Genomic DNA, 23,944 nt, shown 5'->3' with positions numbered 1-23,944 from the left:
ACGTTTGATGAACATCGTCATGAATTCTCTCCGACTTTGACGTTTACTTCCTGCACAGCTCTCTCTCTCTCAGTGTACTTCAAGAACAGTTTACCTTCAAAAATCTGTTTCCTGCATTATTCACTGCTTATTACGCACCAGTCTGCTGTTGTGTTCACTGCTGTCGGCCTCCGAAAACAAAGCCTCATTTCTGCTGTTCAGTACTGAAGAAATTGAAACCTTTTAAAATGATGACAGATTACAAACTCTCAGCTGTGTCTGTAATCAAACCTCTGTAACTTTGCTTCACTTCAACAGCATCAGCTCATGTTCACATGTTGATTCATGGTTCGCTTCAGTTTTTGATGGACTGCAGAATATTTTGAAGGTTATCTGCTATAAAAAGCCAGAACAGGAAAATCTGCTTCATGTGTTTCTGTTTGATCCTCAGTGACTTTGACACAAAGGCCTCTGCTGTGATGATCACACCTCTGATCAAGTCTCACAGTGTCAGCTTTGTTTTTATACATATGGATATGTGCTGATAAATGATCAGAATTATAATATTTCCTACTGTCTGCTGTGTGCCGTGACCTTTGACCTGCTAAAGACAGTCAGCTGTGGATTATTCATTGTTGTGTCTGATACTTAGAACTATGAGGAAGAACACTACACAGTTAATCAGGGTCCCCTCTCTCTGAATCAGGAAAGGTGGGCAGGCCGCGTGTGGGCCGCGGGCCATACGTTGAGTCTCTCTGTTTGAAATGTGAACATTGTTCTGCTGCAGTCAATGGACTAATCCAGAGAAGAAGAAAACAGACTTTACCATGAAGATCCTCAGTGTGGATCAGTATAATATCAGCCTGATGTCTGCAGTTTAGTGTCAGCACAACTTCCACATCATATTCATCTCAACACAACTAAAACATGCTGACTGACCTCAGAGTTTCAAGTCCACATCCTGGACTCTCCAGGAAACCACACAGATGCTTCACTCCTGAATCCTGCAGCTTGTTGTTGTAGCTCAGGTCCAGCTCTCTCAGATGGGAGGGGTTGGACTTCAGTGCTGCTGCCAGATAATCACAGCTGATCTCTGACAAACCACAGTCCATCAATCTGTATAAAGAATGAAAGATGTAAGTTTATTAGACAAAGTGTGAGCTTGAAATCATTCAGTGTTTCATCATCTGTTCAGAGCTGAAGAAGGTCAGAATGTAGAAGTTTAGAAAATGGAAACTCCAAACAGCTGAAGCCAACAGGAAGCAGCTTCAAACAAACACAACAAGAGAAAAAACTCTGAATGTTTCACATTAAAGTCGTACATTTATCATAAAAACAGGACAAAGACTTGAAAAAGTCGTGTTTTTCCTTCCAGGAACCACAAGGCTTCACTTTTAAAGGTGAAGTGTGAAAGAAATGGACATATTTGAAGTCCAACACCTTTTTCCAGTCACATTATTAAAGCAGACAAACTACAAGCTCATTTTCATTCCAACAAGTCATCTTCTGACCTGGACAAACAACACTGGTCTCTATGTGCAGCTGGCTGTGAGACCAGTGCTCAGGGAGCGTCTACAAAGGGCAACACTGAAAGAACATCACACACTCATTTACTTCCATCATCCAACCTGAAGAGGAAACAGAGACGCCTCCCCTTCAAAGTAAAAGCTTCTCCTTTTGGACAGTATCAAAGAAAGTCTACAGTATAACATAGAAAAGACAGAACAAAGTTTTGGTTTTTTTTAAATTGTGCAGAAATGAAACTACACTAAGCTTAATTATACAGACATTTCATCCCATGTCAGTTTGGCCTCATCCTGCGCCGGATTATCCAGCACACACTCTGATCACAGGCCCAGGGGCCACGCACAGCTGGGCTCCATCCAAGAGACAGGAAACAAACCAACACAATAATAAAAAGCACCATGTGATCTTCTTACATCTTCAAGACAAACATAGTAAAAACATGAGCATATTTGTTTCCTGATAAAATGATGTGACAGGTAGAACAGAGTAAAGTGGTGGTGTTACAGCCTTTCTCCCCTCTGCTGCCGAGGCTGTTAGTCTCTCCCAAACTCAGCTACAGGACTTCCAAATGAATGAAAGCAGCAGAAGTGGCTTTACAAATGAAAGAGGAAGAGGAGAAGAAGAGGAGAGGGAGGCCACCCTGACCATCACTCCAGCTGAAAACATCACACTTCCATTAAAGTTGGTGAGACAATGTTGAGCAGGATGAGCTGCTGGCTAATCTGGAGGCTGTAGCAGCAGCTCACAGTCACAGTGGATTTCCACTCATGAAAAAGCTCTGGCTGCTTCATTTCTCATCTCATATCAGAGACTTTAAAGCTTCACTGAAGCTGTACTGTGATGCTTCCATATCCCAGTGAGGCCTCCATAATGATTTCAGCTGTTCTGTACACACACTGTGTGCCCTGTATGGCTCAAAGTCTCTGCAGCCTGTTTTTATCTGGTATCATCAGATCTTCATCATCCTCATTCACATCCCTCACACACTCTACAGCCTCATCAGCACTGACTTCATCTTCACTGACTGATGGAGCACAACATGAACCTGTGTAGGCTGAAACACTGTCCTGTCAAACATCTCCCCGTCACCACTCCACTTCTGTCAGCCTTTAAATGAACCCTGCTCAAGTCTGTCACTTCTGTTTGGAGCCAAAAGGAAAAACTGCTGTTCAGTCGTTTGGAAAGACAACATTTCTGAAAGCACTCAAACTTCTTCACATTTGTCTTCAGACACATCCTGAACATTTAGGAACTAAAGAAAGTTTCAAACATCAATCAAAGACCTGAAATATAGAAAAACAACAACAGCCGCAGTCAGTGAACTCACCTAAGAGTCTCCAGTCGACAGTTTGGACTCTCCAGTCCAGCACACAGAAGCTTCACTGCTGAATCCTGCAGCTTGTTGTTTCTCATGTCCAGCTCTGTCAGATGGGAGGGGTTGGACTTCAGAGCTGAGGCCACAACTTCACAGTGAGACTCTGAGAGTCCACACTGAGTCAGTCTGTGATGATAGAAAATATAAAATGTGTTATTATAAAAGCAGAAAATCTGCATTATAAACACAGACTGAATGTATATGAAGACAAAACAGAGTGAGGTCATAATCTGATGACTCTGCTCTTCACATCTGTGCTTCAGCTCCTCTTACTGTGTTTGACATGACACAACGATTGAGTCTCTCTCAGACCTGCAGACTTTGAGAATCTTTGTTTGGCTTTAATCTGCAGATGAAGGAGGAAGATGGTGTCACATTTAGGCTTCCATAATGTCCACAGTCTGTCACTGAGATCTGATCCAGAGTCAGAGTGAAGACACACATTTGGACTGTTTCCTGTTTTGACTCCAGAACATTTTGAATGAGTTCAGCTCAGTGAAGAGCTCCAGCTGGAAAGATGATCTCTGTTTGCTACCTGCTGTCAGGTACGACTGTTCACGTCCACACGCAGGAAAAACCTGCTGACTGTTACCAAACGGAGCAGAAATCTCATCACTGGACAATAATGATGAATGAACTCAGAGCTGCTGATATCAGATCTGATTTCAGGGGAACTAAACACAGAAATGATTGGCTCATTTGAGCTTTCTGAGCCATTATCTGCTGGTGTGTCGCTAGTTGGTAGAAAATGATTTGTATTCCTGTTCAGGGCTTCAGTGTTTATGAGTCCAGATCCAGGTGACAGCAAGTCAAAATGATGTTACCTGTCTGTGTCCAGCAGCAGCCTGTATTCACTTTGAATATTGTTATAACCTGACATGGATCAGTTTGTCTTTGATTGGTTTGTAAATGTCACTGTTTCCATTGGACCTGAGTGACGTACAAAGACAGAGAGGGAGAGAAAGGAGAGAGAGGATGGAGACAGCAAAGAGAGAGCAAACACAAACAGGTGAGAGTGGACAGGTGACCAAGGTCAGCAACCAATCAGAGAGCTTCTGTTTGACCCACAGTCACTGATGATGACTGCACATAACCAAGCAGTGTGTTACTCTGATATCAAATATGGATCCTGCTCTTATAATAATGATCATCAGATGATATTATTGTGTTATTTTGTAGCTGAATACGATGTTTGTGTGATTATCAGTGAAAGAAGCAGTGAGGAGGATGGAGAGAGAGAGAGGACAGAGGGTGAAGTTAGAAACACTAAAAGGATTTTTCATGGATTTCATGGATGATTTGAGTGATTTCCAGCAGGACACTTATTCTGCCCCTCGGTTGTTACGTTGTTGGGTTTCTTTGGCTGGCGCATTTCTCAGGTTTCCCAATAGTGGGCAGTATTACCCCTTCAGTTTGTGGCTTCTTCTTTGGTTGTTTGGTGTGCGCTACACTGCCCCCTTTGGTGATGTGTTGTAAGCAGCAGGCAAAGTTCACGCGGGCAGTGTGAGAAAATGCATGGAGCAGAAAACAAGCTGCACAACTTTAAGCCCAGTTTACATCGTTGGGGAGTTTGTTGAGCCATAATCTGTAAGTAAGCAATGTCTAACTTCATTTTCTGTAAGATTGTTACTTTCATGTTACTTAAAAAGGTTATTTGAACGTATAAGGAAAGATGTTAATGGTGAATGTAAAGCATAAGGAAAGCTATGTTGCTAACTTCTGTTTTGTTTACAAAATATGTTGATACTGATGCTACGTATTATTTTACTGTATGTTCACAGTCTTACAAATTAAAAGAGGAAAAACGGTCTTCAGTTAAAGACACAAAGACAAAGTGATGTGTCCTGTCGTTCCTGGAACCATCTCCTCTTATGTTAAGCTCGCTGCATAGGGTGAATAGCCATACATTCACCTGAGGGCAGCAGAGTAAGAAGATTATCTACCTATCAAGCACCCAAGATGTCTCAGCCTGAGGCGTCACCGCCTCTCTCCCAGATGGTGGTCCGGTCAAAGTGCCACTCACGCTCTTCACGCTCTTCACGTCGTTCATCCACCAGTCAAGCTGCAGCCCGAGCCAGAGCAGAAGCAGAAGCCGCCCGCACTAGAGCACAGTACGCCAAACGCCAGATCGACATGGAGGTTGAGAAGGCACGCATCGAGGCAACACTAAACGCTCTAAAGAAGGAGGGTGAGGCTGAAGCAGCGTTCGCCGCAGCTCATGTCCTGGAAGCGGCAGCCGATGAGGAGCATGACGCCGTTGACCTCACAGAACAAGGAGTCTCCTCTAAAACACCTCCTTCCATCAGACGCGCTCAAGATTATGTGAACGCTCACTTCGCTAACCGCAGCTTGGTAGTTAATGAAGACGGAAAGCCTGATACAGGACAACTGGTTGGTAATAACGACGCTCAGCATCTACGACAGAGTCAACCACCAGTTGCCTCCTCTCCAGGTGAACATCTCACTGACTTTGTAAATCAGGAGCAACCAAAGTCCCCTCCTATAAACAGAAAAACTGACATTTCAACCCAGCCTAAACCTTCATTGCCTCCAAAGACTGAACTCTCAGATTTCACAGCCTATCTAGCACGCCGTGATCTGCTGACAGCGGGATTCAAGGTTTTTGACAACCGTCCTGAGTCTTACTTGTCCTGGAAGTCCATTTTCCGCAACGCCATAGAAGGCCTCAACCTCAAGTTCAGCGAAGAGCTTGACCTTCTCACGAAGTGGCTCAGCGGGGAGTCACTACAACATGCGCTGAGGATCAGGGCGGTCCATGTGAACAACCCACACGCAGGTCTTCAACGTTTGTGGCAACGTCTGGACAAAAGTTTTGGTTCTCCAGAGGTAGTCGAAGCGTCACTTTTCCAACGCTTACAGTCTTTTCCAAAAATATCTAATAAGGACACTCACTTATTGCAGGAGCTTGCAGATCTCCTGTTGGAGTTAGAGTATGCACAAAGTGAAAATTATCTACCCGGCCTTAGCTTTCTGGACACCCCAAGGGGGATAAACCCGATAGTGGAAAAGCTCCCCTACGGACTCCAGGAGTCCTGGGTGAAACAGGGGACAAAATACAAAAGGGACAACGGTGCAGTTTACCCACCTTTCTCATATTTTGTTCAGTTTATAAATGATTATGCAGAAATGAAAACAGATCCTAGCTTGATGTTACAAAGTTCAAACATGGTAGCTCCAAAACCTGATAAGCCATTGTTGAAACCAACTAAATACAGAGGTGCGGTTGCAGTGAACAGAACAGATATTAGTCAAACAAATGTCACAACTCGAACGTCAGTTCTCAACCCAGACAGACAATGTCCTATTCACCACAAGCCCCATTCACTTGCCAAATGCAGGGGTTTTAGGTCAAAAACACTAGATGAAAGGAAAAGCATCCTCAAAGAACATGCTATTTGTTATAAGTGTTGTTCTTCCACAGGTCACCGAGCTAACGATTGCAAAGCCATTATCCAATGCTCGGAATGTAATAGTGACGCTCATGTGTCTGCTATGCATGCTGGTCCACCTCTGTGGGCAACCAATGACTCTAACCTCCTGTCTCAAAGCCACGGCGGGGAGTCTGATCCTTCAAGCCCTGTAACCACAACTGCTTGCACAGAGGTGTGTGGCCCAGCTCTAAAAGGCAAATCCTGCTCTAAGATTTGTTTAGTCGACGTGTATCCCCGCACAAATCCTGAAGAGAAAAGGAGGATGTACGCCATGTTGGATGATCAAAGCAACTCATCCTTAGCCAGGTCTGCTTTCTTCGACATGTTTAATGTAAAAGGCACTATGCTCCCATACACCATGAAAACATGTGCAGGTTTGTCAGAGGCTGGAGGACGCAGAGCAACTAATTTCGTTATTCAGGATGTAAATGGGGAAGTGTCCATGGTGCTGCCCACACTAACAGAATGTGATCACATTCCAGATAATAGAGATGAGATACCCACCAAGGAGGCTGTGTCGGCTCACCCTCATCTACACGCACTTGCTTCACAGATCCCTCCTCTGGACCCAGCCGCGGACATTCTCCTCCTCTTGGGCCGGGACATCATCCAAGCTCACAAGGTTCGCAGTCAGGTAAATGGTCCAAACAGTGCACCTTATGCCCAACGCCTCGATCTGGGATGGGTGGTTGTAGGCGATGTCTGCCTCTCAGGTGCCCACAAACCCACAGTAACCTCTTTCAAGACAGACATTCTGAATAACGGGCGCCCTACCTTCCTTAGCCCCTGTGCAAGCAAAATCTATATAAAAGACAAATACACAGAAAGCTGTCCTAAATTCGAGAAGACACAAGCAGAAGTAGGCAGACACATTTTCCAGCAAACAGCAGATGATGACAAAACGGCTCTGTCAGTAGAAGATGCATTATTCCTGGAAATTATGCACAGAGACTTTACTAAAGATGAGGCGAACAATTGGGTAGCTCCACTCCCATTCCGCTCCCCCAGACAGCGTTTACCCAACAATAGGGACCAAGCCCTCAGTCGCTTAATGACGCTCCGCAAAACACTGAAAAAGAAACCTGAAATGAAAGAACATTACGTTGAGTTTTTAGACAAAACTTTCAGTAAGGGCCACGCTGAACCAGCTCCAGCTTTAGCTCCAGAACAAGAATGCTGGTATCTCCCTAGTTTTGGCATTTATCACCCTCAGAAGCCAGGAAAAATTAGGGTGGTTTTTGATTCAAGTGCGCAATACAACAATGTTTCTCTCAATGATGTGCTACTAAAAGGGCCAGATCTCAATAATACTCTTGTGGGAGTTCTGATGCGTTTCAGGTCCGACCCATACGCAGTCATGGCCGACGTGGAGCAAATGTTTTACAATTTTGTTGTCAGAGAAGACCACCGCAACTACCTTCGCTTCTTGTGGTTCAAAAACCATGATCTGGATGGAGAAGTACAGGAATTCAGGATGAGAGTCCACGTTTTTGGGAACTGCCCCTCCCCATCAGTGGCCATTTATGGACTGAAACGAACAGCGATGGAGGGAGAAAAAGAACACGGCAATGATGTAAGAGAGTTCATTGAACGCCACTTTTATGTGGATGATGGACTAAAATCATTTCCTTCCACTGATGAGGCCATCAACATTCTCTGTGGGGCTCAGAAGATGCTGGCTCAGTGTAACATACGCCTGCATAAAATCTCATCCAACTGTCCTACCATCACAAACGCTTTTCCAAGTGAGGACCTTGCAGCTGACATGCAGGGCCTTGACCTTGGGCAGACACCCATGCAGCGAAGCTTGGGCTTGGGCTGGGACCTGTCTACAGACTTGTTCAGGTTCCAGATAACCGTCAATGAGAAGCCCTTTACCAAGCGTGGAGTATTGTCAGTCGTTAATAGTGTGTACGACCCACTCGGCTTTGCTGTCCCTGTCATTGTAGAGGGCAGGGTCATACTCAGAGACATTTCCACTGACATTCGTGAATGGGACACTGAACTCCCTAAAGACAAATTACAACAGTGGCAACAGTGGAAACACTCTCTCAAACATCTACAACAACTTGAGATTCCCAGAATGTTCACCTCAATACCACTCTCTGCAGCAGTAACTAAGGAAATCCATGTTTTCTGCGATGCCTCTACCAAGGCAGTGGCCGCTGTTGCCTACCTTAAACTCACAGACAGAGATGGTCATAATGAAGTGGGCTTCCTTCTCGGCAAGGCACGGCTTGCCCCAAGACCAGACATCACCATACCCAGACTTGAGCTCTGTGCAGCGGTCCTGGCTGTCGAGGTGGCAGAGTTAGTCTTGGACGAGCTGGACATCTCAGTTGATCAGGTGAGCTTCTATTCAGACTCCAAAGTAGTCCTTGGTTACATCTTCAACACAAAGAGGCGTTTTTACATCTATGTGCACAACAGAGTGGAACGCATCAGGCGATCCACACAAGCTCACCAGTGGCATTATGTGCCCACTCACTTAAATCCTGCTGATCATGCCACGCGCGCATTACCTGCTGAGCACCTTTCTACCTCCACATGGCTCAGTGGACCCGCTTTCCTTACCAAGTCAGAAACAGGTCAGTCTCAGGCAGAGTCATTTGATCTTGTAGACCCAGAGACTGACAACGAACTGCGTCAGGAGGTAACTACTTGTGTTACCACTCTTGCAAAGAATGTTCTCAGTAGTGCCAGATTCGAAAGGTTTTCTAGTTGGAATGTACTACTGAAGGCTATATCTAGACTCCGACACATTGTTCAGTCCTTTAAGCAGAACATAGAAGGCACCTGTCAGGGCTGGCACAGCTGTAGTGAGCATTTAACCGAAAAGCAGCTCGATCAAGCTAAGATCATTATCATTCGCACTGTCCAAAGAGAAGTCTATGCAGAAGACATAAGACAGCTTGAAAAGAATATGCCCCTCAAAAGTTCAAGCCCACTTAGCAAACTGAACCCATTTCTTGACACAAATGGAATCCTCAGAGTGGGTGGGAGACTAAGACGAGCACAGTTGACTTCAGATGAAACAAATCCTATCCTCATCCCTGCCAAACACCACCTTGCCCAGCTCATTATAAGACACTTCCATGTGAAAGTATGCCATCAGGGCAGACATTTTACTGAAGGGGCAGTCAGAGCTGCAGGCTTTTGGATTGTGGGAGGAAAAAGAGCAATAAGCAAAATGATATTCAGCTGCGTGACATGTCGAAAACTAAGAGGCAGACAGCAGGAACAGATTATGGCTGAGCTACCAGAGGATAGGCTGTCCACTGACCCTCCGTTCACACATGTAGGGCTTGATGTATTTGGTCCCTGGTCTGTCACTGTCAGAAAAACGCGTGGTGGGCAAGCGGATGCAAAGCGATGGGCAGTCATATTTACGTGCATGAGTACACGGGCCATTCACATTGAAGTTATAGAATCAATGAACACGTCATCATTCATCAATGCCCTGCGTCGTTTTTTTGCCATCAGAGGTGCAGTCAAACTTCTTAGGTCCGATTGTGGGACAAATTTTGTGGGTGCCTGCAAAGAGCTGCAAATAGACAAACAGGGCTGCTACAACAGCAAACTAAACAGCTTTCTTGAAGACTCTGGCTGCAAATGGCTATTCAACCCCCCACATGCGTCGCATATGGCTGGCTCCTGGGAGCGAATGATTGGGGTCACACGCAAAATTCTTGATGCAATGCTCCTAGAACACAGGAATGCAAAGCTTACCCATGAAATACTAGTGACCTTAATGGCTGAAGTTACTGCAATAGTGAATGCTCGTCCGTTAACAGCAGTTTCTGCAGATCCAGATAACCCAGTCATCCTTACCCCAGCCATGCTGCTCACGCAAAAGGTTACGACCCCACCAATCCCACCAGGTCAGTTTGGAAACAGTGATCTGTTCAAAGCTCAATGGAGGCGCGTACAATATCTCGCTGATGTCTTCTGGAGATGATGGAAAAAAGAATACATCTCAGGACTTCAGGACCGCCGCAAATGGAAAACAGTAAAGCCTAACCTACAAACAGGAGATGTTGTTCTTTTAAGAGAGACACTCGAACATAGGAACAACTGGCCACTTGGACTTATCACCAAAACCTTTCCCAGTGAGGATGGGCTTGTAAGGAAGATAGAGGTGAGGATTTTCCGCAAGGGTGAAAACAAGTGCTACATAAGGCCTATAAGTGAGGTTGTGCTATTGGTGTCTAAGGATTGTACTTAGAAGCAGAAACTTCGTTTCATTGTATGTCACTTGCCTTTTACATGTTAGTTGAGGGTGACATTCCATGGATGTCAGGCGGGGAGTATTCTGCCCCTCGGTTGTTACGTTGTTGGGTTTCTTTGGCTGGCGCATTTCTCAGGTTTCCCAATAGTGGGCAGTATTACCCCTTCAGTTTGTGGCTTCTTCTTTGGTTGTTTGGTGTGCGCTACACTGCCCCCTTTGGTGATGTGTTGTAAGCAGCAGGCAAAGTTCACACGGGCAGTGTGAGAAAATGCATGGAGCAGAAAACAAGCTGCACAACTTTAAGCCCAGTTTACATCGTTGGGGAGTTTGTTGAGCCATAATCTGTAAGTAAGCAATGTCTAACTTCATTTTCTGTAAGATTGTTACTTTCATGTTACTTAAAAAGGTTATTTGAACGTATAAGGAAAGATGTTAATGGTGAATGTAAAGCATAAGGAAAGCTATGTTGCTAACTTCTGTTTTGTTTACAAAATATGTTGATACTGATGCTACGTATTATTTTACTGTATGTTCACAGTCTTACAAATTAAAAGAGGAAAAACGGTCTTCAGTTAAAGACACAAAGACAAAGTGATGTGTCCTGTCGTTCCTGGAACCATCTCCTCTTATGTTAAGCTCGCTGCATAGGGTGAATAGCCATACATTCACCTGAGGGCAGCAGAACACTTAAACATGTCAGTGGACGTCCTAAAGAACATATTCACTGATATGAAACGTGTCATTGAACAGGATTAATATCAGTGGAAACATGATGGAAACAGCTGTGACTGCATGGATGTGACACACTTCAAATCTGTTCTCCACTCTTGGATTTGGGATCCATGGAGCTGCTGCTGAGTCTGTACAATAAAGGAATGGTGTGGAAGGTTGCAGCGTACAGACACAAACACTTTGTGGTTACAATCTGATTTTATTTTCAACATTAAACTACTAACCTACACTGATCAATGATGTTAATGATCACATCTGGACTCACCCAGCCTTTCTGCAGTTCCTCACAGCTGGAATCAGTCTCTGTTGTCCCAGCACTGATGTGTTGTACTTCTGCAGGTCCAACTCATCCAGAACCTCCTCTGACATCTGCAGCATGAAGGCCAGAGCTGAGCACTGGATCTCAGAGAGTTCCTTCTCTGATCTGTTCTCTGACTTCAGGAACTCTTGGATCTCCTGAAATAATGAGAGGTGGTTCATCTCCATCAGACAGTGGAAGATGTTGATGCTTCTGTCAGGAGAGACTTCATCACTGTTCATCTTCTTCAGGTTGTTGATGACTCTCTGGATGGTTCCTGGACTGATCTCTGTCTGACCCAGTAGACCTACTAAGAGTCTCTGGTTGGACTCCAGACAGAGGCCATGAAGGAAGCGAACAAACAGGTCCAGGTGGCCATTTTTACTTTCGAGGGATTTCTCCATGGCTCGTTTAAGGAAATCATCCAGAGAGGACTCGTTGTATTTTTATCCCAAGAAGTTCTTCAGCACCTTTGTCTTCCTGTTGGTGTGACAGTGGAACATGTAGACAGCAGCCAGAAACTCAAGAATGCTCAGATGAACAAAGCAGTAGACTGGTTTATGGAAGATCACACACTCTCTTTTGAAGATCTCTGTACAAACTCCTGAGTACACCGAGGCCTCTGTCACATCCAGACCACACTGCTCCAGGTCTTCTTGGTAGAACATGATGTTTCCTTTCTCCAGATGTTCAAACGCCAGCCTCCCCAGCTTCAGAAGAACTTTCCTATCAGCCTCCGTCAGCTCCTGTGGACTCGTCTCACGTCCCTCATGGTACTTGTTCTTCTTCCTCTTTGTCTGAACCAGCAGGAAGTGTGAGTACATTTCAGTCAGGGTCTTGGGCAGCTCTCCTCTCTGCTCTGTAGTCAACATGTGCTCCAGAACTGTAGCAGTGATCCAGCAGAAGACTGGGATACTACACATGATGTGGAGGCTCCTGGATGTCTTCATGTGGGAGATGATTCTGCTGGACAGCTCTTCATCACTGAATCTCCTCCTGAAGTACTCCTCCTTCTGGGCGTCAGTGAAGCCTCGTACTTCTGTTAGCCTGTCAACACATGTAGGAGGGATCTGATTGGCTGCTGCGGGTCGGGAAGTTATCCAGACGAGAGCCGAGGGAAGCAGATTCCCCTGGATGAGGTTTGTCAGCAGCTGGCTGACTGATGACTTCTGTGTGACATCAGACAGCAGCTTCCTGTTGGTGAAATCCAATGAAAGTCTGCTTTCATCCAGGCCGTCAAAGATGAACAAAAGCTGAGAGACAGCCAGCTTCTCTGCTGTGACCTTCTGTAATGTTGGATGGAAAACATGGAGCAGCTCCAGAAGACTGTACTGCTCATCTCTGATCAGGTTCAGCTCCCTGAATGAAAGGAGAACCACCACACTGACATGGTGGTTCTCCAAGCCCTCTGCCCAGTCCAGAGTGAACTTCTGCACTGAGAAGGTTTTTCCAACACCAGCCACGCCGTTGGTCAGAACCACTCTGATGGGTCTCTGTTGGTCAGATAAGGCTTTAAAGATGTCCTGGCACCTGATTGGAGCGTCATGGAGGGCGTCCATCTTGGAAGCTGTCTCCAGCTGCCTCGCCTCATGTTGGGTATGAGCCTCTTCACTCTGTCCCTCTGTGATGTAGAGCTCAGTGTAGATCCTGTTGAGGAGGGTTCTACTTCCTGTTTCATCACTTCCTTCAGTCACACGTTCACATCTCCTCCTCAGACTGATCTTATGTTCATCTAAAACCTCCTGCAGACCAACATCTGCTGAAAGAAAGAAAAACAATGAGACTAAAGAGAAAGAAAACTCTTCAATGTCTGAACAACACAAGAAGTCCAGTTTTCAGGAATGAGTCCATCAGCAGACAGATGTTCAGTCTTACTTTGTACACAGCTGCTCTGACTGGCTGTCTGCAGTCCAGTTCTGCTTCTGGATCTTTCTCCACACTGTGCAGAAGCTCTGATGGTGACACAGAAAAGTCAAAGTGGAGATACTTCTGTCCACCTTTGATTAGACTCATTATAAAAAGGAAAACAAAGTTTGAACACAGTCATGTTTCCAGTTCACTGACTTACATTTATTCCATGGACACTCACTCTAACCTGAACCACAGCTACAACCCAACATTGTTGAGGCCTCATCTCCTCCTTTCCTGACTGTAGAGGTTAAATATGCAACAACCAACAAATAAAAGAATTTGGTTCATTTCAAAGAAATTCACACGGTGACCAAGTAAAGTAACCGTAGTAAAGTAGACAACATCCCGTTGATGGTGGGATTATTTGAAAGATTTGCTTTAGTCACGTCACCAAATGCAGTTGAACCACCCATGGATCCATGTTTGACCATTCTACCACTCTGAGCTCTGCTTTTTAACCTTTTTATTATTATCATCATTCATTTATTCATTCTTTGGAGGGGGGCTATTTCCTAATGCCGCCCTAATAAGCTGATGTTCAAGGAGAAATATAACAGAAACTCTTTCAGTGTTATTCATTAATAAATTAACAGATAAACTGTGAAGAAGAAAAAAACAGATTTAAAGGAGAGAGTGAGAAACTTGATCATCCATCCTCATAATACATGTTTATCAGTATCTGCTGTGACCATACTGCAGTAATAACTACAAGTCTACATTTCTGTGACTGTTGATCAATCACAGCAGGAATCTGAGCTCATCTCTGCACACAGAGCGGCTTCAGCTCTGGGATAAACTGCTCGCTTCACGTCCTTCTCAGCTCACAGACACTCATCCTGATATTTTCCTTTAACATTTGATGATATAATTCATCTGAGTTTACACTTTATCTGCATGAATACAGAAAAACAAACCCAAACACCATAAACCATCAGTTTCACCATGTAGAATATATGGCCCCAACAATAGAGACACTTTGGACACTCATTCCCCCACCTCTCCCCCCTCCATAGAGCCATCACCACCTTCAATCACTTCACCTACAACACCCCCCTCCTCACCCCACACAAAAGAGGATTTCACACCACCTCCTCTCACCACAACTCTTTATATTCATGAAGCAGATGTGAGGAAGCAGTTTAAGAGTCTGAATGCTCGAAAAGCTCCCGGCCCAGACGGTGTGTGTCCTGCCACCCTCAGACACTGTGCAAACGAGCTGGCCCCAGTGTTTTCTGGCATTTTCAACTCCTCACTGCAGGCATGTCATGTGCCTGCCTGCTTCAAGTCCTCTACCATAATCCCTGTCCCCAAGAAACCTAGGATCACTGGACTAAATGACTACAGACCCGTGGCTCTGACATCTGTGGTCATGAAGTCATTTGAGCGCCTGGTTCTCTCCTATCTCAAGACCCTCACGGCCCCCCTCCTGGATCCCCTGCAGTTTGCATACAGAGCCAACAGGTCTGTAGATGACGCCATCAACATGGCCCTACACTTCATCCTGCAGCATCTGGACTCCCCAGGAACCTACGCCAGGATCCTGTTTGTGGACTTCAGCTCTGCCTTCAACACCATCCTTCCAGACCATCTCCGAGGCAAGCTTTCCCAGATGAATGTGCCTGATCCCATCTGCCGGTGGATCACTGACTTCCTGACGGACAGGAAGCAGCACGTGAGGCTGGGAAAGAATGTCTCGGACTCCCGGACCATCAGCACCAGCTCCCCTCAGCGCTGTGTTCTTTCTCCTCTGCTCTTCTCCCTGTACACCAACTGCTGCACCTCCACCCACCAGTCTGTCAAGCTAATCAAGTTTGCAGATGACACCACCGTTATTGGGCTCATCTCGGACGGGGATGAGTCTGCCTACAGGAGGGAGGTTGAATGTCTGGTGTCCTGGTGCAGCCACAACAACCTGGTGCTGAATGCCCAAAAGACAGTGGAGATTATTGTGGACTTCAGGAAGCACACAGTTTCAACATCAGTTAATTAATCATAGTTCATCATAAATGTGAACCTGGCTGGAACACATGTTAATGTTAGCCATGTAAATATTAGCAGTTAGCTGAGGCCACAAGAAGAAGAGGCCCTAGAAGAACAATAGATGATAAGATTAGATTTTCAAGACTAGGCAGAGATGTGTTTTCCTTTACTGTCTCTTACAGAGGAGGGAGCAGATATCAGACGAGGTCACGGAGGTACGGGGAGGATTCGCAGCAGACAGCAAGACTGCCACGTCCATGCGAGAGAGCGATGGCTACGATAATCTCTGTTTTTGTCTCCCTATATAATGTTGTACAGCCCATGTGAGGGTTAACACAAACATCAGTCCTTCTACTTAAGTATGTTTGACACTTTGTTTACGCCTAAATTAACTTTACTGTTAACGAGTTTTCATGTTTCTGTAAACCACCAGTGTGCTCATGCTTTTTTAAGTGAAAACATATTTTTAATGATCAAATATAATTATTTTTGTTATTTGTGGATTTTAAATGTCCTTGACAGAGACAGATGATAATCATTATCCTGCACTGTGCTCTCAGGTTTGGTCGAGCTAGCACAAAGAATGGCTATGTTGAACTTCCTCCTGGGATCCACACTAAGAAGTGAGTCCAACATTAGCAGGGTCTCTTTCCTTTATCTGGATTCACTTTAGCATTCACAGTCACGTGAAGCTTGTTATTAACTCGATAAGTCAACCCAGGGTTTCAGCTGAGCGCTCACATGAAACACATTGTGTTGGCAGCATCTGATCAATCATATTCATGGAGACGTGTATCAGCAACAGAGCAGCTGAGTTTGCAGAAGGAAGTCAAACTAAACCACAGGAACAATATGAGGAGATTACACACATAATAAAATACTAGCAGTAACACAGCTGCTGCAGACAAATCAGTCGTGTGATCGTGTGTGAGAGGAGAAGGACTGTAAAGGAGTTTGGTGTTAAAAGCTCTGTATGAATGTGGGAGACTTTGAAGGGCTTTAAAAAGGCCAATATAAAATAAAAGGCAGCAAAATTGCTGAGTGTGAAAGTCACCAGACTTATCAGACCTCTGTGATTAAGACCTGTAAGAACACCTATTTGTACTTGTTGGCATTATATCAAACACACACGTATATTAAGCCTTTGTTTGAACTCTGGTTGAATTTGTTACTTTCAGACTGTGAAACATCACAGAGGCTGCAGCTGCAGATCTTTTATTCACCTGGAAATTTACTTTAAATGTTAGATGGAAAATGTATTGCTCAGTTTAACCAAAGTAAGAACAAGAATCCATAAACCTTCATAAAGACAAACATCTCCCAGAACATTGAGCTGCTGAAGTGTCACTGAAGGGACAAACTATTTGTCCTCCTCCATCCAGCAACACCTGAAACACCTGAGTGGAAGCTCCTCCCTACACTGTGTTTGAAGCAAAGCACAAAGGAGACACCTGCTGGAGCAGCTGGAGTCCTACAGACACTCAGCCTCTTCACTACACAAACACCTCCTACAACATCCACTCTTTCCACTCTGACTGCTGTGTTTGTGGAAACACTCCAACACACACCGCTTCACATACCAACATAGAAATGTGTGAAAAAGAGCTGAGCTGATATTAAACATGAGGATTTATTCAAAAATACAGAGTCAGGAACAACATCTAGACACACATTACCTCTCAGCAGCAGAAGAACATCCTTTAAAGTCTATATCAATACCCTTCGACTCGTTGCTCTTTAAGGAAACACAGCTGGGTTCAGGTCCAGGAGATTCTGGCCTCTTATTGATCCTAAAAGAAAAACAATAAATGTCACAGCTTCATGAGACAGGAAGGAAAAACTGGAAATATTCAATTAAAGACATGATGAACAATCTCATAAAAATAATGTACTTACTCTTTGTCACATAACAGTCTTTTGTTAAAGTTTTCAATAATATCCTTCGAGTCGTTGCTCTTTAAGGAAACACAGCTGGGTTCAGGTCCAGGTTCTGGATTAGTTTCAGGGTTATGTCCAGCTGAGCCTGGTACGCCCCACAGCTCTGGGCTTTAAAACAACACACACAGAGGTATGAGTGTGAATAATGATGGAGCAGTGATGTGAGTGCTGAGCTGTGACATGGAGAAGAGTCATGGACAGTTAGAGATGGTCATCTCACCTCTGAGCTTTGGTCTGGCTCTCATGTTCCCCACACAGAGTGCTTTTAGAGGGAGGGACTCCCTCCTCTCTGTCCTCACACTGATCCATGCTGCTGAAAACGTCCAGATGAACAGAATCAACTCTTTGGGGATTTTCTGGATGATTGAGCATCAAGACACTTTTTAATATTTTACTAATTTCTGAAGCTTTTTACCAACTTTGTTCAATTTGGTCTGCTGTCATTTTATTGTTGACAAAAAGATATTTTGAGTTTGAGTGTTGACGTTTCCATGTGGGACTGTTGCTGCAACACCTGGGCCCTATTTCAGGAAGCCGGTTTAGAAAACTCAGAGTGAAAAACGATACTCAGGGTTGAGTAACCCCGAACTGTCCAACTCGGAATATTCGGTTTCAGAAAGGCTGATAACAATTAGTTCAATCAACGCGGAGTTGCTTTAACCCCAAGTTAAGCGCGCGCACGAGGATACATAAAGCCCTGATTAGTGGAGCACAGATTAAGCGAGTCACCATGGAGACGGAGGGAAAGAAGGCGCGGTCAATGTATTTTACAGCGCTTGACGCCGAAATTCTGATGGCAGCATATGCCGATAACATGCAAATTTTGCAGAAAAAAAGTAACACAGCCTCAGCTGCAAAAGAAAGGAAGCATGCATGGCAAAACATAGCCGACAGAGTCAATGCGTGAGTGTTAATTTAAACATTGATCTAGGGATTTCCACCCATTTAACACGTTATTTTATTATATTTTATTTTTTATTTTATACATTTTATTTTGTGATGTGCTGTGAGCACAAGTGCAACCCAACAGGCCCCAAACGTGCCTGGCAGCAAGTAAAAATGAAATATAAAAATATAGTCCAAACAGGTAAGGTGTAATTGTATTATGAGCCATAGTGCTTGGTCTGTTTGTCCCATGTAAATCAATTGCAGTTAGAGGCTACATTAATTTTCTTTCTGTAAGCACTTATTGAAATTATCTGAGCACATTACAAGTACATATTTGCTTACTCTGTATGCTCAAATGTGACCCGTTATAATCAACAGAAAAAAAGCGGAGGCCCGAAAAACAGGTGGGGGTCCTCCACCACCACCACTCACAGAGCCTGGCCACTTGGCTTCCACATTTGTGATAATGTTGGCAGCATCGCATATGATCTTCACAGTGCAGAGAACACAAATTAGCATCCATTACTATAATGAAATAATTTGTTAGTTTGAAATGCTACAGGGAACTATGCACCTGTGCATTAATGCTGTGGAAAGACTTCCTGTTCACATAGTCTCCTTCATTTACTGAAGGAGCAATGATTGGAATGTGAGTGCCATCTATACAGCCAATCACGCCTGGGAACCGTGAAAATAAATGTAAAATTTAAGTAGTAGTCCAAGTATCACCACATCATGAATTAAGTTTTGTTCATCCTGCTACCTGCAATTTTGTGGCATCCCTCTTTGATAAATCTTGTGGGTCTGTGACCGGGGAACACCACAGACAAGTACAGGAGACATTTCAGTGCAACTGTAACATTCCTGACTGCCCGACAGACGGTAGCCTTGGAAACGTGCTCAGCGTCACCAATATTATACAGAAAGCTCCCGTTTGCAAAAAACCAAAGTGCAATACAAATAATATGTAATGAACTGAGAGCATGTCCGCGATGTGTCACATGAGCAATATTAGGCCTGAGGATGTTCTTCAAATAAATTATAGATTGTGCTGAAAAACGGTAACGTTCACACAGAAAATCATCAGGAAATGATAAAATGTCCAAACGCGCTCTGATCACTCTCTCCCGGCGGAGAGCTCTGCGGAGAATTTGGGCTTCAACATCTACTGGCTCTTCAAGGAAGGGACACGCCATGTCTGACACTTCCTACAGTCAGGTTTCCGACACAGAGGCGGAGAACGTCAGGGTTAGTTGAAGTAAACCTGCTAGGGGGCAGGTTAGCTTCATGGAGTGTGTCGTCATAGTGACTCACTCAGGATTAATCTAAACTCGCTTTGTGAAACTGAAAACCCAGAGTTTTTGTTAACTCAGGGTATACTTACTCAGAGTTTGCACTAAACCGGCTTCCTGAAACAGGGCCCAGGCAGAGCTCTTTGAGTTTCTTGTGCATGAGGGAGAGAACTGCACAAAACTCATACTGGAGACATACAAACACAGATGTGTTTGTATGTGTGGGGGTCAAGATGTGACCCCATAAACAACTTCCCTAAACCTGCAGTCCAGCTATTGTTGGGATTTAAATATATATTCTTAATTCTTATTTTCTCATATTTTTTTATTTATTTTAATATGAGATGCCTTCAGAAACTGAGCTCAGAGGAGACAAGACTAGGTTAAGGCATAAAACAATAAAAGAAGGTATGACCTCTCTCATGATCCCAAGTTGTGTGTGCATGCCAGAGCACTCTGGAAGGCACACAGAGTCTTTACAGACTACTAAGGATCAAACCTCTATCATCATGCAATCGATTATAAAACTCTAAGCATATATGAGTAAATATTTCTAAGCATAAATGACAATCAACAATATTAACCTTACAATTGGCATCAGGGATTTACTTTTAGGCAATAGGGCAGTTTTACTTGCTGCTCAGCAAAAACATATTTATGTTACAGTTTTTTCAGCTAAGAAGAGCTTAAAGACTCTCAGCTTTTATACTCAAGCTCCTGTAAATAGTTGGACAAAAAAATAATTTTCTCAGAAGTGTTCATGTTCATGTTCCTTTATTCACAGATTATTTCACAGATAGAGACTGAATAACATTTGTAACCCGGCACTTTGCAAAAACCAATGACTTTAAATAAGTATTGTATTATTTTAAAAGTCGGAATATAGTATAAATACTATGCCTAACCAGAAACGTGTGACTTTTATTAAAAAAATATTTTTAAAAAAATTGATCGTTTAAATGCATTTATCTTTAAATAGTTTTTGTCATTAACCAAAATGCAGTGAGTTTATTTTCGAAATGTAAAACCTGTCAAACCCGTTTATGGTGTGAACAAAGCGGACATTTTATGACGCAGTATTTTAAAGCAGAGTCAGACATGAGAATCTAGAAACTATCAACTACATGTAGGTAAAAGACTAACTTGTGACTTTTTTTAGCTTGTGCTGTTTCCATGAATAAAAAGACAAACTGTTAAAGGAGGAAACAAAGCAAACTTACAGTTTCTTCACACACCAACAAGCTCCGCTCCACACCTGGGGCCCGTTCTTCGTACCTCGCTAAGTAAGTTAGCTGGATTAGATTGTTGACGATTTCACGTGATCCTGGATCAGTCGGTTCCCCGAAGCTCATCCGGGACTTGCTGTCATAGCAACAGAGCCGTAAGCGTAAACCTGCTCGGGAGCAGGTTTACTTTATGTAAACAGGATTAGATCGCGGCCACGCAGGTATGTCCGCGTCATCATACGAAAGCAACAGCGACATTCCGCCACCGTTTCACCACAAATAAATAACATCAATGTAACTAAAGATAATGCAGCACTTGATCCTGTTATTGATGTCACACAGATACATACAGGTCATTTCCTAAAAAAGGGAAATGTACTATTAACATTCTATTACATGTATGTGATTATTACAGATGTAATTCATATTTCAGAGTAGCAATTGTAAATTACTTCGTGTAATCAAGATGAGGGACCACTGCTATAAAAGCGAAGGTGGATTTGGGAAGTCTGTCGCAGCCATGTCCTGTCCGTATACGCGAGCCACCCATTGCGGAAGGTGCAAGATTGATAAGGAGAGTCCTCAGAATTCAGCGTATATTGCGGGACAGACAGGATCCTTTAGCTCAGCGCGACAGTGTGCTCATAGAGAGATATCGATATTCCCGTGAGGGTATTATTCACTTAACCAACATGTTGACGAGGGGGTGCAGGACCACCACCTGTCTTTTTTTGCTCTGCCCTTTTCTTGGTTGCTGTTATGAACAAACAAACAGAGTATTTCAGGGTCTCTTTCCAAGAGACGAAAAGCAATATAAGTGATAAATATTACCATTCTGTAGAATATTCTTATATTTCACTTTTACTTGTTCCCATGTTCTAGTGGGTCCTGTTGTGGCTCTAATGTGAAAGGGGATATAATATGACAATATAATATAATGTAATATAATATTGGATAATATAGTGTAATATAATAAATCTATAAATAGGCTAAATAATAAAGTGACTGAATAGTGGTATTGTCATGCGCTTTGGGTGCCTTGAAAAGCGCTATATAAACCCACTCCATTATTATTGTTATTATTAAATTACTTACGAGTTTGATTTGTCAGCAACTTTCTGCCAGCCCTCTCTCCTTGCTTTTGCAGCCTTTGCAGTGTTCCCTTGCGTTTTAATTAAACTCTGAAACTCCTGAAATCCCGCACTCAAGAGTTCTTGCTCTGCTGCCGGAAAATACCGAGCACGCCCCTTCGACATTTTCGCCGACCAATCAGAGGCTTGCCGATCACTGTTTCTGCTATCGATGCGTAGCCCCTTTTACGACACCCAGTGATCGCACATTACTTCATCCAGCTGTAGTAATCGTCAACAACAGGTGTGTTCGGGGAACCGGATTAGCGAGCTCACGGTTAGCGCGATGATTTGATCTTGGATGTGTCATTTGATCTTGGATGTAGTAAGCGACGTACGAAGAACGGGCCCCTGGACACTAAACACAGACACACAGGTGAGCTTCTTCCGGGAAGGAGGCGGGACTCCAGCTGAAGCTCACAGGTGGGAGGGGCTCAGCTCTGTGTGTGCTGATGTGTTAACTTTAAAAATATGCCGTCTGACTGCTCAGACTGAGTCAGAGTAAAGTTCACATGCTGACGTGTGGAGACATGAAACCTTGTTGTAGCTGCAGGTGTGAACACACTGATCCCAGATCAGCTCTGCTGTATTTGTAACATGCACATTTCTGCTGCAAAGCTTCAAATGTTCAGCATGTTTCTCTGTTTCCAGTCTATAGATCCAGTCACACTTTCTACCTTCACCTGTGCAGCAGAGGCGGAGGCAGACATTTGAAACCAACCGTCCAATCAGTGAGCAGCATCAACACCTGAGCTTCATTCAGACTCTGTTATTGAAGATGTTGTTGGTACAAAGTTCATCTGCTGCTCACATGAATCCTGTGATGAAAGCTTTATTTCACTGAAGGTTTCTTCAAATCTAATTTCAACCTGTTGAAGTAATGAATCAAAGTGCAGACTGAGAGTGGATCACATGATGTTTAAGGTGTGTCATGTGACATGTTCAGTATTGTCACACGTGTCTAGATTGTCCCTGATATCATAACTGCTCAAACACTGATGATTATATTTGAAGAATTACCGTAATTGTCGGGCTATAAGCCGCTACTTTTTCCACAAGCTTTGAACCCTGCGGCTTTTAGTCAGGTGCGGCTTTTCTATGGATTGTCCCTGATTTTTGTCATATCGTAAGACGATTTGTTTTGTTTGTTCCGCTGTTGTACGGTACTATGTTGCCTGGCGGAAGGGCATGTGATCAGACACACAGTATCGGTGTTCAAGAGTGGTGTGTTGGTCACGTGTCCATCCGCCAGGCAACATAGTGCCGTACAAGTAGCACGAAAAACAAACTTCAAAGTAGCGCTACACGTTTAGCGGGAGTCGTGGATGGTGTGCGGCAATAAACTTGCGAAAAGCAAGTTATGCTCAACTCCACCGGTGGAATCTGACAGCGTGGAAAAGTGTGAAAACATCCATCCATCCACATGAGCCTAAAAGGTAGTCTGAATCTATTTTTCTGGTGTGCTGTAGGTTATTGTTATGTACTACATTTGTTACTCGTTTATGAAGCACAGCACATGTTTCGTACTTGTAATTACCGCTACTTGTACATATACCTAAAAAGTTGTGCAAATATGTACCCATAACTTGTTTTTCAAAATATTAATAAAAGTGACCCAGCCAACATTTATATGTGGGGCCCATATGGTTTGGAAATGGGCTGAAAAATGGGCCCCATATAGGATTGTCCGCGGGTTCCGTAATGGCCCCATGTTAAATGCCCATATAGGTGTTATATTGGTAAAATCTAGGAACTAAATGGGCCCCGACTGGGCAACATACACAGAAACCCACCCGGGCCCCATCTTTTAATTTTTTTTGGGTACCATGTGGGCACCACATAGGCTAAAAAGTGGGTTTTAAGTGGGATTGTCCGCGGGTTCCATAATGGCCCCATTTTATAAGCCCATCTTGGTGTTATATTGGCAAAATCTAGGAACTAAATGGGCCCCAACTGGGCAACATACACAGAAACCCACCCAGGCCCCA

At 43.9% G+C, this 23,944-nt stretch overlaps 1 protein-coding gene and 1 pseudogene across 2 annotated transcripts in view; both read right to left on the bottom strand.

Moving 5' to 3' along the window:
* LOC146712510 (protein NLRC3-like) overlaps positions 1-20,859 on the bottom strand; it is a 160,804-nt gene extending 139,945 nt beyond the window's left edge. Inside the window, exon 1 of the mRNA XM_085443248.1 lies at positions 20,821-20,859. The gene's annotated coding sequence lies outside the window, so the exon portion shown is untranslated. The remainder of the gene's footprint in view (positions 1-20,820) is intronic.
* LOC146712511 (protein NLRC3-like) lies at positions 2,830-20,853 on the bottom strand (annotated as a pseudogene). Its single transcript, XR_014917055.1, has 7 exons — positions 20,821-20,853; positions 17,641-17,733; positions 17,379-17,528; positions 17,159-17,272; positions 13,467-13,543; positions 11,559-13,350; positions 2,830-3,007 (listed from the first exon to the last, which is right to left on the bottom strand). The product of XR_014917055.1 is annotated as a protein NLRC3-like (transcript).
* Positions 20,860-23,944: the final 3,085 nt, after the last annotated feature.

This window comes from Copadichromis virginalis, linkage group LG3 (genome assembly GCF_057382275.1).
Source record: "Copadichromis virginalis isolate Kocher_CV1m ecotype Utaka linkage group LG3, C_Virginalis_male_GT1.1, whole genome shotgun sequence".
Lineage (NCBI taxonomy): Eukaryota > Metazoa > Chordata > Actinopteri > Cichliformes > Cichlidae > Copadichromis > Copadichromis virginalis.
This window is presented reverse-complemented; position numbering and strand designations above follow the sequence as displayed.